Genomic DNA, 15690 nt, shown 5'->3' with positions numbered 1-15690 from the left:
TGTCATACATTGTTTTTGCATTTATGTTACAAACCCAGGATATGTTGTTATTTTCATGTAAATAACCTTTGTATCTTAAGGATAATTAAAAATTATTTTAAGGAGTCTTTTGTATTTATATCATATATTTGCCATTTCTCTTGCTCTCCATTTCTTTGTGTAGATGCCAGTTTCATTCAGTATCATATTCTTTGTGCCTGAAGAACTTGCTTTATATTGGTTTAAATTTTATCATAGTATTATGGCCAATGTTGCAGCATCATTATTGATTGAATTTTGACATATTTCTACTCCATCTTCTGCCTTATGGAAGAGTTAGTGAGGTCAGTGAAGAATGTAACTCATACAGAAATAAGTGAATGAGAATATGTAATAAAACAGATAGAAGGTGGCATGTGGAGTTTTTTCTACAGTACCTAGTGAGTTAGTGGAATCGATAAGAATTTACATACAGGGAAGCAGTTGATTTAAATTTGGAAGGGTGGGTAAGATTTTTAGGCAGAGAAGGTGTTTAATGGATAGCATTCCAAGTGGAGAGAATATCACTAATAAATATATGTAATTCCATTGGTGAGAAATAAGTTTAAAAATGTAGATTGGACTCAAATGGGAAGAACCCTGAAAAGTCAGTCAGGTGAAGATTGCAATAGTGAGAAGTTGTGGGTTATTTAAAGTTTTTGAGCAGGAGGATTGAGTGATGCTTTAGAGGCACTTAAATGAGGCAGGGGGTGCTGTATCCATTATGATCTTTGTTTGAAAATAGACTGTCTTAAGGAGAAAAAATTTATTATAAGGCTATTAAATTGCTCATAGACTCAAAAGGTAGGCTGGAGAGCCAGTCTAAGGCAGTTCCTGGAGTCCTGGTATCAGGAGTGAATTGACAATCTTATCAGGATGCCACCAGAATGAAAGAATGTCACCCATTTCCCCCCCTAACTTTTGTCATTTTGCTCAAGATTAAGAATCCCTGAAAACAGTTTATTGGTGTAGTTTGGTTAATGTCCGTTCACCTGCGAGGGGAGAATTGGGCATCTTTATAGATAGTCCTGCCTAGGCATAGGAGAGAGAATTTCCCAAAAGGAAATCAGTACCATTATGAAAAAGTGGGAATAAATGCTGGGAGCCCAGCAAACAACGATAAGTGTACATCATAATGGGTTAAGGAGGAAAGACTAGAGATTGGAATGCTCTTTTGGGAGGCTTTTTTCTGTAGAACAGACAAGAGGTAACAAGAGACCTCAATAAAAGGTAGTGGCTATGTGCTTGGCAGTGAGTGTTTTGTTATGAAAAACACTGAAGAGGTAGAATCTGAAATTTAGTAACAAATACTTCTTACTCGTTCAAATACATAGATAACTCTTAAGTGCCTAGGTGACTTGGAGAAAGTTGATGATGTATAGTGGAAACCTGGCTCTGTTATTTACTAGCTGTGTGATAGTGAGCAAATTACTTAGCTTCTCTGAGCCTCAAGTATAGTTTGTGTTGATTATTGTTTTAGGACAGTTTTGAGAATTCAGTAAAATAAGCAAAAACATAAAAAAAGGGAGGATTTCTTTTGATTGTTTTTGGTTGGGAAATGCTTTAGAGAGGTGCTGTATTTTGTTACTTGGCATTATATACTGTGTATACTTAGTATTAGAAATTAATTCCTTTATGTTTTGAGATTTTTATGGAAACAGGAAGAATTCTGGATTATAAATTAGCTTTAGATTTAGACTTTTTGAAATAAGACTTTTAATTTTATAACTTCAGACTTACAGAAAATTACAAAGATAATACCCAGAGTTCTCACATACCTTTCACTCAGCTTCCTCTAATGTTAACATTTTATTTTATTTTATTTATTTTTTTTGTAATGTTAACATTTTAAATAACCATGGTATATTTGTTGAAACAAAGAAGTTAACATTGATATAAGATTGTTAACTAAATTACTGATTTTATTGAGATTTATCTGATTTTCCATTGATGTCCTTTTTTTTCTGTTCCAGGATCCAATTGAGGATACTACCTTGGTTTTAGTAAATTTAGATTTTAAATTCCAATTCTGTTATTAATTGTGACCTTAGGCAAGCCACTCAACCCTTCAGGCCCTCATCCATAAATTTTGACTTAAAGGATAAACGAAGTACATTTATAGATCTAGTGTTCTGAATCTGTTTATATCTGTCACACAGTGTGCCCTATTTTTATTTTTGAAAGAGATTCTAAGATTTAATCCATATACCAGATTTTGACAGTAAAAAAAAAATTCAGCTTTTATCTTGTAATTTTGCTTTAGTATTAAAGGAAAACTATAAATTTATTGAGATTTGGGAAAATGTACAAGAGCTTTTTCTTCCATTTGAACAAAACTGACCAGAAAAGCAGGGTTTGTGTCTATTCAGTTGTGTGATGATTGAAAGGAAAGTCATAAAACATAAGTATTGTTAAACTGGGGTATCTGCCTTTTGTTTTGGGAATACTAGGGAGGGCATAAAGCTTAGAAATCTAACTTGAAAGTGGATCTTTATATAGTGAAATTTATAATGGAAATAATTGAGAGCAGATATGTCTTTTCTCAAATAATTCAAAGTACTTCATATAGCTGCTTATTAGTTCTTCTCAGGTTTGGGCATGATTTGGTATAGGTTAAATGGTTTATATTTTAAATTGCTTCCCCTTTCCCCTTCCAAGCTAGGTCTGTGTTAGGGAGAATATCACATTGGAAACAATCTTAAAATAGTTGTATTTTATCCTGCAGATTCTCCTGTTCAGAAATTGTTGAATACAACCTACCAACAGTCTTGGCTTATAAATAATCAACTTTGATTCAATAATAGGTTCAATTAAATAACTTCATTATTTTTAAGGACCTTGAACTGTATTTTGTAGTATTTGACAACCATTATATTATTAATTTTCTTACTTAAATTTACTTTTAATAATTGGATTAGCTTTCATTATTCTAAGCCAGTGATTCTCAACACACTAGACAGTTCTCACTCAGGTGTCTGTGGCTCATACTTTGACAAAATATGAAAATCTGAATCCTCATAACATCTCTACTTAGGAGCTACTTAGTGACTTTAAGAGGATAAATTAAATAACGGATGTAATATACTTAGTATACTGCTTAAGGCACAGTAATAAACATAACACGTTTTTTCAAAATTGCATTTATAAAGTATAGTCAACCTGTTACTAAAGCTTTTATTGTTACCACATCCCCATGCCATTAATATTCTTTGAAAATGAAATTTTTAAAATGGCTTTAAAGAATTTCATCATAGGACTTCCTAGGTGGTGCAGTGGTAAAGAATCTGCCTGCCAATGCAGGGGACACGGGTTCGAGCCCTGCTCTGGGAAGATTCCACATGCCACGGAGCAACTAAGCCCGTGAACCACAACTACTGAGCCCATGTGCTGCAACTATTGAAGCCCATGCGCCTCGGGCCCGTGCTCCACAACAAGAGAAGCCACTACAATGAGGAGCCTGCGAACCGCAATGAAGAGTAGCCCCCACTCTCCGCAACTAGAGAAAGCCCGTGTGCAGCAATGAAGACCCAACGCAGTCAATAAATAATTAAAATAAATAAATTTATTAAAAAAAAAAAGAATTTCATCATATGGATTTAGTCACCTCTCTAGTGATAGACCTTTAGATCATTAAATGGTGTTGTGAACATATTTGTTATGATTATTTCTTTAATTCCTAGAGGTAGAATTGAGTCAAAGGGCAGGAATATTTTTAAGGTTCTTGATACCTAGTCCTGCATTGCTTTCCAGAAATGTGAATCAGTATGCATTCTTATGTATGTATGAAGAAGTACCTTTGAGAGCCCTGGGTATTGCCATTAAAAAAAAAAAAAAAAAAAAACTTGAAACTTCAGTTTTCTAAAAAATTACTTGTTTTCATGAATGTTTTTATTGGTCTAGTTTTATTAGTGTAGTGTGAGCTTACATGGTGTATTCCTTCTTTTGAGAAATGCCTATTTTATCGATGTTATTTTATTTGTGTAACTACTTTATTGATATCCTTTATTTATGTTAACATAAACTAGTTCGAAAATACTTGTAGCAGTTTGAATCTGTTAATTTTCAACAGTTTTGGCAAAACTTCATGTTTTAAAATTTACATAGACATTAGCTATTCTTTAGGGGTTGAGGTGTTTTATTTATTATCCCTTTCCCATTATTATATAAGAAAAATATTCAAATCATTTCTTCCAGTTTTTATTTCTGATCAGACTCATCAGTCTATCTCTGATTAATTTTAGCATACACTGTATAAGGTGTAGGAATCTAATTTAGCTTTTTTTAATTCTTTTTTTAACAATTAATTTTTTTTTGGCTGTGCGCAGGCTTTCTCTAGTTGCAGCAAGTAGGGGCTTCTCATTACAGTGGCTTCTCTTGTTGCAGAGCGCAGGCTTCAGGCGCGCGGGCCCAGTAGCTGTGGCTCATGGGCTCTAGAGCGCAGGCTCAGTAGTTGTGGTGCACGGGCTTAGTTGCTCTGCAGCATGTGCGATCATCCCGGACCAGACATCAAACCCATGTGCTCTGCATTGGCAGGCAGACCCTTAACCACTGCGGCACCAGGGAAGTCCTAATTTAGCTTTTTGAAGTAGAAAACCTGAAAATGGGAAATAGGTTTTGCATTCTACTTCAGTTCTTATGAAATGAAGGAATGCTGATAAGGACTGTGGAACTGCATCTAGACCTCAAAGAATGCTATGGTGGGACTAACAGTGTCTTCCATAGGTATGAGGATGGGTATTGAGCGGATAGACAGCATTCATATCTTCAATCCCAAATTTAAACTTAAATATTGTTCCAGTATTAGTTATTGAATATTATATTGGAAATACCATCTTTATGTGAATTCAAAGTAAAATTAGTTGGTGGATTTTTCTTGTTTTGTTCTTTTTTTTCCTGTTATTAGGGTTATGCAGGCATCAAAATTTTTTAAGTTTTCCTACCTTTCTGCTTTGAAGTTTGGAAGTACTAATACAACTATCAAGTTCTAAATCATAGTTGGAAGTAATACTTTGTCACTCTTTCTGTTTATTCTCTTGTGGTTTTCCTACCTTTTGAGTGAGTTTTAGTAATTATTTTAAACTGGTGAACTTCTAGGTTGTTTCTGGTTTTCTCCCCTCCCCAGCTTTTTATTTTGGAAAATGTAAAGTTGATTGAAAAGTTGAAAAGTTGCAAAACTAGTACAGTGACTACCCACTGTACTCTTTATGAAGATTCATCAGTTGTTAACTTTATAACTATTGCTGTATTACATATACACCCCCCTTTTTTTCCTGACCTACTGGAGTTAGTTGCCAGTTATCACTGTAAATACTTTATTTTAGGATGTATTGCCTGAGAACAAGGACATTCTCCTACTGAGCACAATAAAATTGCCACAGCCAGGAAATTTAACAATTCAGTACTCTTATCAAATATATAGTCTATATTCAGATTATTCCTTTCTGCCAAATAATGTTTTTTAAAGCTGGATTTCCCCCAGGACCATGTGCTGCATTTATTTGCTGTATTTCTTTAGTGTCTTTTAATCTCTAGAGCATTTCCCTGGTCTTTTTGTCTTTCGTGACATTTTGAAGAATTCAGATTAGTTGTTTTACAGCTAATTTCTGTTCTGACAGAAAATCATCTCTGAGTTTTTCAGATTTGTTAGTGTGGAGTTGTAGATATCTAAATAATCAATAGCGTGGAGCTGTAGATATCTTAAGTTGTTTGAGAGTCTTTTTTTCTGCCCCCACCCCCCCATCTTTGATCCAATAATTTTTTAGAACAGTGTTTTTCAGTGTATGTATGCAGTTTTGAAAATTTTAAAACAAAAAAAGCTTATCCTTTGCAAAGTTGTAACACTTGTAGATTTTGAATTACATTAAACTTGAAAAATTCCTGCCTCCTTCCTGCCTTGCATTTAAATTTCTGACATTTTAAAGAATCATTGAGATTCTATTCTTTATTTGCATTTTTGTTTGTTTGTTAGTTTTAGCCTTGCCTCATGGTTTGCGGGATCTTAGGTCCCCTGACCAGGGATTGAACCCAACTACTGGCAGTGAAAGTGCCGAGTCCTAAACAGTGGACTGCCAGGGAATTCCCTCTTTATTTGCATTTTTTAAATTCACATGAACTGGGGCTTCCTAGGTGGCGCAGTGGTTGAGAATCCGCCTGCCAATGCAGGGGACACGGGTTTGATCCCTGTTCCAGAAAGATCCCACATGCGGCGGAGCAACTGAGCAACTAAGCCCATGAGCCACAACTATTGAGCCTGGGCTTTAGAGCCCGTGAGCCACAACTACTGAGCCCATGTGCTGCAACTACTGAAGCCCACGCTTCTAGAGCCCGTGCTCTGCAACAAGAGAAGCCACGGCAATGAGGAGCCCGGGCACCACAACAAAGAGTAGCCCCCGCTCACTGCAACTAAAAAGAAAGACTGCGCACAGCAAAAAAGACCCAACACAGCCAATGAAAGAAAGAAAGAAAGAAAGAAAGAGAGAGAGAGAGAGAGAGAGAGAGAGAGAGAGAGAGGGAGAGAGAAAGAAAGAAAGAAAGAAAGAAAGAAAGAAAGAAAGAAAGAAAGAAAGAAAGAAAGAAAGGAAGGAAGGAAGGAAGAAAAGAAAGAAAGAAAGAAAGAAAGAAAGGAAGGAAGGAAGAAAAGAAAGAAAGAAAGAAAGAAAGAAATTTATAAAAAAATTCACATGAACTACATTTATTGTAAGCAAAATAAACTAGAAAATACTGATAAACAAAATGAAGAAAATAAATGTCTTCTGTAAGTCCTAGCACTCATGTATTACAACTGTCAACATTGATCTATACCTTTCCAAATTTGAGGGAATGAAAATATATGTGTGAGAGAGGCATTAAAAGAATTTTGTATCATTGTAACGTGCTGTAGCTTGCTTTTCCCTCTTTTTAATGGTGGTTACATTATTAAACAATGAAAGAGTGGAAAAGTAGAGGTGCCATATGATCTTATTAAAGGGAAACAGCTGGAAATAGAGGCTCTTATCAGTCAGCATTTAGATGTTTATCAAGTACTGTAAATAATTCTTAATGGTTAAATCAAGTACTCTTGGAGTTCTCAGAATCTCTGTCAGTGGGTATAGGGAACACACAGAGAGGTGAATGCCTGTGGACAGTTGCAAATTATGAAAATATTAAACTGTTTTGTTTGATACTAAGTTCCTTGTAAATGTTATGGCCACAAAATGAACTTTTCTGTCTTAAAAATTTTCACTCAAAAAAAAAAAGGTAGCAGGACTTCCCTGGCGGTCCAGTGGTTAGGACTCCACGCTTCCACTGCAGGAGCATGGGTTGGATCCCTGGTCAGGGAACTAAGATAATGTAAGATGAGCAGCGCAGCCCAAAAAAGAAAAAGAAAGAAAAGGTAGGACTTCTCTGGTGGCCCAGTGGTAAAGAATCCATCTGCCAATGCAGGGGACACAGGTTTGATCCCTGGTTCGGAAAGATCCTACATGCTGCGGAGCAACTAAGCCCACAGGCCACAACTACTGAGCCCGCGTGCTGCAGTTACTGAAGCTCTCACACCTGGAGCCCGTGCTGCACAACAAGAGAAGCCACTGCAATGAGAAGTCCGCACACCGCAAAGAAGAGTAGCCCGAGTAGTCCCCACTGGCTGCAACTAGAGAAAGCCCGTGTGCAGCAACGAAGACCCAGTGCAGCCAAAAACAAAAGAAGAGGTAGAACATTCACCATTCAAAAGTCTACCTCCCATTTTTGTGTCTCAGACTCTCTCTCTTTTTAAAATTATTTATTTATTTATTTATTTATTTATTTATTTATTTATTTATTTATTTATTTATTTATATTTTTGGCTGTGTTAGATCTTAGTTGTGGCACAGGGAATCATCGTTGTGGCATGCAGGATCTTTCATTGCAGCGCATGGGCTTCTTTCTAGTTGTGGCTCGCAGGTTTTCTCTTCTCTAGTTGGGGTGTTTGGGTTCAGCAGTTGTGGGCTTAGTTGCCCCATGGCATGTGGGATCTTAATTCCCTGACCAGGGATCGAACCTGCATCCCCTGCATTGCAGGACAGATTCTTTACTACTGGACCATCAGGGAAGTCCGTCCCATGTCTCAGACTCTTGAGGCTGCTTCCTCAGAGGCCATCAGTGCTATCAGTTTCTAAGTATTTTTCCAGAGATAGTTTTTGTGAAAGAAAATTTGCATATATCACAGAATACGTTTGAAATGACCTGATTATTTTAGTCTAAACATTTATATAGGGTTTTATAATTTTACAATATCCTTTCACATATTCTACCTTGTCCTTGTAACTGTCTTGTAAAGTAGTAAGTAAAAACTTAAAAGTACAAAAAATTAAAATTACTACTTAAGAAATGTAGAAAGAATGATAAAATCAGAAAAGGATACTTTTGTACCTTCTAACATAACTAATTTAGGTCATAGGTGGAAGATGTGAAGTGTATCTCCTTTCGGTGTAATTCTCATGCTGACTATCTGTAACTAGCATCAGATTCCACAGGTTTAAGGGCATTGTCCCACTGCTCTCACTTCACATGTCAGTTGCAAGTTCTGGGGTCCCTAGACCACCCACACTTCTGACTAACTGGCTGCAAATCCAGAGTTTCTCATGAACTCCCCTCAGGTTTACTAATTCATAGAACCCTGGAAAGTGTTACAGTTATTGTTACAGATCAGGACCAGCCAAATGAGGATGCATACAAGGCCAAGTCTGGGAGGGTTCTAAATGAGAGCTTTCATCTTCCTTTCCCTGTGGAGTCAAGAATCATCACCCCTACCAACCAGGAAACTCACCTGTGCTTCTGTGTGCAGAGTTTTTATTGGGATTTCAACATGTAAGTGTGATTGATTGAGCCATCCACAACAGACTGGCCTCCTGAATAACAAAGACAGTCTTATTGCTTGGGAAATTACAAAGTTTTAGAGTTTCCCTTCCCAGGAACCAAGGGAAAAAGCCAGTCAAATTCTTTATTATGCAGCACTGTAATAGTCTCCTCGCACATCCCTTCTCAGAAACAATCCCCTGTACCAGTTTTTTTTTTTTTTCCTCCCCTGCTGTGCCCTGTGGCATATGGGATCAAACCCACACCCCCTGCATTGGAAGCACAGAGTCCTTAACCACTGGACCGCTAGGGAATTCCTCTACCACCTTTTTTTTTTTTTTTTTTGGCACACAGGCTTAGTTGCTCCGTGGCATGTGGGATCTTCCTGGAGCTGGGATCGAACCCGTGACCTCTGCATTGGCAGGCGGATTCTTAACCACTGCGCCACCTAGGAAGCCCCTCTACTACCTTTTAAAATGATCTTTCCAGAGATAGTTTTGTATATGTAAAGCATCTGTGATATTAATGTTCTTCACTATGATAATCTCGCTATTCTCTTTTTCTCTCTGGATTTCTGTTTATGCTTTTTCTCCATGTGGGTTGCCTGCCTATTTGCTGGCGGAATGATTCCTAGTTAGTAAGGAGAAGTCTCACAGTGCTGCAGTTCTACTTGGCAATGATTGGATCCATATGGTGATGGTCTCCTTTAGGAGAGGCATGTACATTCCTAATGTGTTTCTGACACATTTTGCTAATTTATGTTATCTGACTAGCTCCTGTAGAGATTTCAATTTAAGAACTTTAATGAATTCTTCATTATTAAGATATAGGCTATTTTGAATTTGCTTCTGCAAGTTGTGACCTGTAAAATATCTAAAAGGAGTAAGTAAGGCATACTGGACAAACTTTAAAAACTGCCAATGGAATTTAAAACCTGTGTCGCAATTCTAAGAAAGTGGAGAGCTATGTAGTGATTTCAATATAAATTTTATGCTGTAGATGGGTTATTTTATATTTTAAATGGCCTGTCAAAGTCAGGGCAGTTTTTTATAGAGATGCCATATTTTAATGAGAAGATAGCTAGAGAGACCTAGAATTCTGACTTTCTGTATAAGAAGCAGTGGTTAAGAATAAGAACCATGGAATCTAGGGTTGAATTGTGATATTCAAGTTTCCCTACCACTTACAAGCTGTGTAACTTTGGTAGGTTAATTATTGCGTCTCAGTCTCCCTGTCTGTAAAATGGGGACACTAAAAGTACAGATCTTGTGATGTTATTATGAGAATCTTGTGGGTTATTTATCATATGTGAAGTGTTTGGACCAACACCCAGCACTGTGACTGCTGCTACTTCTTTTCCTCCTCCTCATTGCAGTCATCATCATCATATAATAATTGTTATTGTCATTGACTGAGTAATTTTACTTCTTGTCTTTGCTTCCTCAGCTAAAAGTATAGGCTTTACTTCCATTGTTTCTTTCAGTTCCAAGTTCTATTTCTGTAACCTTGGAGTAGAGTTGTTTTAAATTATTGTAGGTTAATTTTTGTATCTTTGATGACATTTTAGCAGTCTTTGACATCCAATTGATTTCAGTAGTTTATCAGATTAATTATATGGAAAAGTAAAGAATGTTTTATTTAGTTTATCTTAAAATGAAGAGACTAACCAGCAAACTCCAAGTGTTGGTGAGGATGTTAGCAACATATATTGCTGGTGGGAGAGCAAAGTGTTATGGTCAGTTTGTACTTAGAAAGTTAAATGTATGTTTCTTTTAAAAAAAATTTTTTTTTAATTATCTATTTTTAAAAAAATATTTATTTGTTTTCCTTACTTATTTGGCTGCACCAGGTATTGGTTGTGGCTCATGGGATCTTCGTTGTGGTGTGCGAGATCTTTAGTTGTGGCCTGTGGGATCTTTTAGCTGCAGCATGCAGGCTCTTAGTTGCAGCATGCAAGATCAGTTCCATAAGGATTGAACCCAGGCCCCCTGCATTGGGAGCATGGAGTTCCAACCACTGGACCACCAGGGAAGTCCCGAAAGTTAAATGTATATTTATCAGCAATCTCTATCCTAGGAATTTACCTAAGGTAAATGAACACACATGTGCTCACAAAAGACATATACAAATAATAGTCATAAGAGCTTTATTCATATTAGCCAAAAAAATGGAAACAACTCAAGTGAACATCAGCTGATGAATGGATAAACAAATTGTATTATATCCATACAATTGAGTGCTACTCAGTAATAACATGGATGAATCTGAAAGGCATTATACTAAATGAAAAAAGCCAGCCACCAAAGACTGTATGATTCCATTATTTTTAAATTAATTAATTAATTAATTGGCTGTGTTGGATCTTTGTTGCTGCGTGCGGGCTTTCTCTAATTGTGGCAGGCGGGAGCTGCTCTTTGTTGTGGTGCACAGGCTTCTCATTGCGGTGGCTTTTCTTGTTGTGGAGCACGGACACTAGGTGCACGGGCTTCAGTAGTTGTGGCACATGGGCTTAGTTGCTCCGAGGCATGTGAAATCTTAACGGATCAGGGATTGAATCCGTGTCCCCTGCATTGACAGGTGGATTCTTAACCACTGTACCACTAGTTAAGTCCCTGTATGATTCCATTTATAAGAAGTTCTAGAAAAGCCAAAACTATAGTGACAATTTAAATCGACATTGGGAACTTTTGGGGGGTGATGGAAATATTCTTGATTGTGGTGGTGATATCAAGACTGTATATACATGTATCAGAACTGTACCCTTAAAATGGGTGGATTTTACTGAATGTAAATTATACCTCAGTGAACCTGATTAGAAGGTATTTAGAACAGTTATTTGGATTAAGTAGCAAATTAATATTTATTGGTATATCCCAGAGAACTGTATCACTGGTATCTTATTATTAAGGAATTTGCAGTATTCTTAGAAGGAAAATACAGTTTACAGAGTCATTATATCTCTTAGAAAATAACAACCTCAGATACAAGTTTGGCCCTTTCTGCTGTAACATGACGTGTGTTCCAAAAAATCATGTTATGCTAAATTATGTAGTGAAAACTACAGGGCTTATGGGGAAAAATGGGGTTAGGAGGCACAACACTCAAAAACTTTAGTGTCACATAAAAAAAGAAAGGTACCTAATAAAAACAGTAGCCTAGCTTTACACACGTTAAATGATTAATAAATACATAAAATTATAATAAATACTGCACTTATTGAAAGAGACCTTAAGTTTGTTTGTGGAAGTGGATTTAGTGGGAGTTATTGTGAAGTGACAAAAGATAGGTTATCCAAAATCAGATAGAAAATTTTAACACCGTATGTGAATGAGTATGCCTAACACATGCAGTGAACTGAGATAGCTAATATATGTTTAAGGGGTGTGTGTGTGTTTTGTGTATTCTTATATGGCTTGGTGTTTTAAAATGTAGGTTTTACTGTTATTCAAGTATGATGAGACCAACAGTTCAGAAGATGACTGTCATTGAAAAGAAAATTTGTTACAGTTCCCAAGATGAGATGACACACCAAGCCATCTAGGGCCACACGGGAAAGCACCAGGTTGGTCAGGAGACAGAGGGAGCAGGAGGAAAATATGGCATGAGCCTTTATTGTGGTTACTGTGGGAGGAAGTCAGTGAGGCAGGTTAAGCAGTTTTAGGGTTGGCTACTTTTAATAATTCAGTGGTCTCTGAGCTATAGGGGCTGTCCTGAGGGTCTGGTACCTGGCCCTGGAGTGACTATAAGAGCTAGATAAAGGAGGTAGTTGGAAGTATGGATTTTTGGATTGATTGGTTTACATATGAAAGATATGATCTCAGGTTAGTTTTTTGCTATTTCTAAGAATTGACTAGCCTTGAGATGACCAGAACATTGAAAATACAGAAAGTAAGAAAACGTAATTAATATACTTGGTTCAGCTGGGTGCGGTTTTCTGCACTCATCTGGTGTTTCTCAGGGATGAAGTTCCACGTGAGTAAATGATTAATTCATATTGTACTAAAATTGTTTTCAAAATAAGTGTTGTAGCAGAACTGACTGTACAAAGTAGGATACGATATTTGACTGACGATTCCCTTTTTTGCAAAATTAATTATGCAAATTCTATTATATAGATTTTACATTAGTGTAATTCCTTGGGACATGACTGTGTAAGCAAAACAATTTAATTGTAGATTTGATCTTGGGAAAGTAATCACAAATTTAAATTTTAACTTAGAGAAAAATTTTGTCTTTCGAGTACATGCTTAGTGTAATTCAAGCAATTAAGATAGGTAATATTTAGGGTTGAGAGACAAGATGGTGGAGTAGAAGGACCTTGAGTTCACCTCCTCTCACGAGCACACCAAAGTTACAACTAACTGCTGAACAAACCATCAATGAAAAAGACTGGAATCTACCAAAAAAGATATTCTACATCCAAAGACATTAAGAAGAAACCACAATGAGATGATAGGAGGGGTGCACTCATGGTATAATCAAATCCCATACCACCTGAGTGGGCAACCCTCAAACTGGAGAATATATTGCAGAAGTTCTCCCACAGCAGTAAGTACTCTGAGCCTCACATCAGCCTCCCCATCCTAGGGGTCTGGCATCGGGAGGAGGAGTCCCTGGAGCTTTTGGGTTTGAAGGCCAGCAGGGCTTGATTACAGGAGCTCTACAGGACTGGAGGAAACAGAGACTCTCCTCTTGGAGTGGAGGTCCCACACAAGGTCTCGCACACACCAGGACCCAGGGCAAAAGTAGTGACTTCATAGGGGCCTGGGCCAGATCTACATTCTGGTCTTGGAGGATCTCCTGGGGAGGTGGGGTATGGCTGTGGCTCACTCTGGGGATGCAGACACTGGTGGTAGAGATATCAGGTAGTGTTCATCTATGTGAACTCTTGCTGGAGGCAAACATCTTGCTTGGGTCATTAGCACCAAGACCTGGCCCCATCCAACAGCCTGTAGGCTCCAGTTCTGGGATGCCTCAGGCCAAACAACTAACAGGATAGGAACACAATCCCACCCTTCAGCAGACAGGCTGCCTGAAGACTTCCTGAACCCGCAGCCACTTCTAGACACACCCCTTGACATGACCCTGCCCACCAGAGGGCCAAGATCCAGCACCACCCACCACCAGGAAGCCTGCACAAGCCTCTAGACCAGCCTAACCCACTAGGGGGCAGACCCCAGCAGCAAGATGGGTAATATGTAGGCAGGTAGATTTGAAGTTCTTTTGAAATCTGCATGGAGATAATTGTTATAGGCTTATTAAAATTATTTTTATTTGAAAAAAATGAATTGTGTTTTTATAATTGGAATGAGTTTAAAAGATATCTGCTCTTGCCTAAACTTGCATAGTCTTAGAAATAAATGAAATGGTAGGATATTTAAATAGTCATTCAACAAACTTTTTTTTTTTCTTCTTCTTGATTGTCTTTGTGAAACTGTTAGGTTCTGTGGAGAAGCTCCAGAACCTTATGATATGACTTGGGAATATAAACATGTAAACAACTACATTAAAAATGTGTATTAAAATAGAGATACAAAATGAAAACATATATAGTAAAGAGAAAGGAATCACTAATTTCAAACAAGTTTTGAAGTTGTATTTGAAATAGGATAGGTTGGTTAAGAATGTAGACAGTATTTCAGGTGTCATGGAGGCTTTTGCTGGACATTGTTATGATTAAGGGATAGATACACTAAAAGAAAAGACTGAAAAGGAAGGATTCAGCCAGATTGTGGAGTTCTTGAGTGCTTTATATACTGTTTGAACTTTATTCTGTAAGTATTATGGTATTATTTGAGTTTAATAAAAAAGTGAGCAATAATTTTGTGACTTTTCTTAAAAATTTCCTGGGAATTCCCTGGTGATCCAGTGGTTAGGAATCTGCACTTCCACTGAAGGAGGCACAGATTTGATCCCTGGTCAGGGAACTGTGATCCCATGCTGCTCAGCGTGGCCAAAAAAAAAAAAATTAATTTCCTGCCTTAGTTTTTGCTCAATATGTATCAATGAAAAAATAGAGAAACAGTATGAAAGATGAATTGGAGAGAATGAAACTACAAATAGTCCAGATAGGAGGTATTGCATTAGTCTAGGTAAGATGTGATTAAAGCCTGAACTAGGCTACCCACAATGACTAGAGGAGGAGATTCAAGTCTGTTGGATTTAGCAGTTTAATAGCTTGATGTTAGAGGAGAAAAAGAGGAAGGGAAAAAACTTAAAAGGTCACATCTAGTTTTCTGACCTCAGAGACACAAGGAATAGTCGTGCCATTATCCTGGGTAGGAAATGCAGGAAGGATTTGCTGAGTGGAATTGTGAGGTTGTATGGTAATTCCATGTTTGGCTTTTTCAGCTGCCAAACTTTTCAACAGTGACTATACCATTTAACATTCCCACCAGCAATGTGTGAAGCTTCCAGTTTCTTCACATCCTCCACAACACCTGTTATTTTCCGCCTCTGATTATAGGCGTTCTAGTGGGTGTGGTATGGTATCTCATTGTAGTTTTGATTTGTAATTAATAATGATGTTGAGAAATTTTTCATGTGTTTATTGACCATTTGTATATCTTCTTTGGAGAGATGTTCAAATCCTTTGCCCATTTTTAATTGGTTTATTTAATTGGATTAACCCAATTAAGAGTTCTTTATATGTTCTGGATACAAGATAGACCCTTATCCAATATATTGCTTGCAGATATTTTCCCCATTCCATGGGTTGTCTTTTTACTTTCTTTTTTTTTTTTTAATTTATTTTTTATTTTTTATTTTTTTTGGGGGGTACACCAGGTTCAATCATCTGTTTTTATACACATATCCCCGTATTCCCTCCCTTCCTTGACTCCCCCTTTACTTTCTTGATGG

General features: G+C 37.2%; 1 protein-coding gene across 4 annotated transcripts in view; it reads left to right on the top strand.

The window, feature by feature from the left end:
- TAOK1 (TAO kinase 1) overlaps positions 1-15690 on the top strand; it is a 144421-nt gene that overhangs the window by 32755 nt on the left and 95976 nt on the right. The window contains exon 1 of one of the 4 annotated variants that reach the window (XM_057717277.1): positions 4348-7703. The exons of the other annotated variants lie outside the window; for them this stretch is intronic. The gene's annotated coding sequence lies outside the window, so the exon portion shown is untranslated. Of the gene's footprint in view, positions 1-4347; positions 7704-15690 lie in introns of those variants that run through there. 4 annotated transcript variants of the gene reach the window in all.

The sequence above is a fragment of the Hippopotamus amphibius genome, chromosome 17 (genome assembly GCF_030028045.1).
Source record: "Hippopotamus amphibius kiboko isolate mHipAmp2 chromosome 17, mHipAmp2.hap2, whole genome shotgun sequence".
NCBI lineage: Eukaryota > Metazoa > Chordata > Mammalia > Artiodactyla > Hippopotamidae > Hippopotamus > Hippopotamus amphibius.
Note: the sequence above shows the minus strand (reverse complement) of the source record. Positions and strands in the feature narration are given on the sequence as shown.